The sequence below is a fragment of the Coregonus clupeaformis genome, unplaced genomic scaffold (genome assembly GCF_020615455.1).
Source record: "Coregonus clupeaformis isolate EN_2021a unplaced genomic scaffold, ASM2061545v1 scaf1359, whole genome shotgun sequence".
Classification (NCBI taxonomy): Eukaryota; Metazoa; Chordata; class Actinopteri; order Salmoniformes; family Salmonidae; genus Coregonus; species Coregonus clupeaformis.
Window position 1 is genome coordinate 94021 of NW_025534813.1, and position 2100 is coordinate 96120.

Sequence of the window (2100 nt, forward strand, 5' to 3'; positions counted from 1 at the left end):
TGACCGCCCTCAACATGAAAAATACGGACCGCGCTGCAATGATCTCTGTCGGAGCCCGCAGCCCTCTACCTCCAAACGTCTTTGTTGTACCATTTGAAAGTGGAAAAAAATATATACAGTTCCAGTCAAAAGTTTGGACACACCTACTCATTCAAGGGTTTTTCTTTATTTTTACGTTGTAGAATAATAGTGAAGACATCAAAACTATGAAATAACACATATGGAATCATGTAGTAACCAAGAAAGTGTTAAACAAATCAAAATATGATGTTTGAGATTCTTCAAATAGCCACCCTTTGCCTTGATGACAGCTTTGCAATCTCTTGCCATTCTCTCAACCAGCTTCACGAGGTAGTCACCTGGAATATATTCTGATTTGTTTAACACTTTGTTGGTTACAACATTATTCCATATGTGTTATTTCATAGTTTGGATGTTATTACATTTTAGTACATTTGTCAGCCAAAACATGACACCCACCCTTTTTTTATGTGTTCTATCGCAAACTGTCATCAACATGAAGCTTTCCAACGTAACATCAACTATCCAATCAAAGCCACATTGACAATTTAAATTAGCACATCAATTACAAAAAATTACAATCTAATATATTTCAATCCCACTTTGTAACGTAACAAAATGTGAAAAAGGTTCAAGGGAGTGCAGACGTTCTAAATGCAATGTATTATATTAGGTTAACATTTCAAAATAGTCTGATGCATATCCTGTAGATCAGATCAAATAGCCTGTAGATCAGAGCAAATAGCCTGTAGATCAGATCAAATAGCCTGTAGATCAGATCAAGGAACGCTGTCTATACTTCCATCCCTTTTGTTATTGGCTGATTCCATCGCCAGCAATGCCCAAAAATATTCTTGGAATTCTCACATAGAAACGTAATTGGGGTCTAATATAAAAATAAGCTAAATCAATTTGCCCTTTTTCCCGATAGGGAATGTCCTATTGGTCTGAAGTGTAAGATATTGGTTTCTCCCGTGGGAGCCCCGGGTTCATATCGTGCATGTTACATACAGATACAATATTTGAGTGCTGCAAATCTGCGTAGCAAACAGACAGACAATGTGAATTATTTTTAACATGCTGTGAAAGTAGTACTCACTTTTAGGAATGGGTAATCGTTTACAAGTTGCAAGCTATATCATAAACCCATCGTTGAAAACCAAATGTTTTCATCTTCTGTGGTTTGGTAACTTCCTGTTGTTCAACGGACCGGAATGAAGAAGCAGAGTTTGGAAAAAATGTATTTGGTGTCCATTAAGTCTTAAACAGCAAGGGGGCGTTGTTTTCACTCCGTTGTGGCCGTCCCCATTTAAATGCAAGACCTCATCATACCATTGTTGTGTTGTTTTACCCTTAGTGTACTAACTTGAACTCCACTACCCTCTTTTTGGGATTTACAGGAAACTCCTATTCCAACCCCCTCCTCCCTCTCCCTCCAACTCACCTCCCCCCTCCCCCTCTTGGGGTCCCCAGGTCGTGCCTCTCCTGGTAACTTACTGCTGGGTCTGAAGAGGGTGTCTGTGCTGCTGGTCGACTGCAGGAAAACACCGGGACAGAGTGGGTTTATGCTGTTACATTCATTTATTTTGGGACACTCCCTAGATGTCCTTAATTACCATTAAATACAATCACTAACCTTCTTAAAATGTAGACTCATTAGAAGCACTCCTACCCCATTGGTTACATTGATGATTTTAACGCATCCAAAATGCTCAAATCTGATCACAAGAGTTGGAAAACTGGGCGTTAAACTAACTTCGATATGAAGAAGGAACCCTAACTGTCTGTCTTTGTTTCACAGGGGACAGCCCTAACCGTCGCTCTCTCAGTAGAAGGGGCTTATCATCTGGGGAAGCTAACCGACATCATGATGCTGACGAGACAGAGACGAGTCTCTCCAGATCCGAACACCTCAAGAAACACCAGCAGAGACTTACAGGGAAGAAACCTCACTGCTGCTTTGACTGTGGAAAGAGTTTCACCTCTTCAGCAAATCTTAAAACGCACAAGAGAAAACACACAGGAGAGAAGCCTTACAGCTGTGATCAGTGTGGGAAGAGATTCACTCGGTCAGGAGAC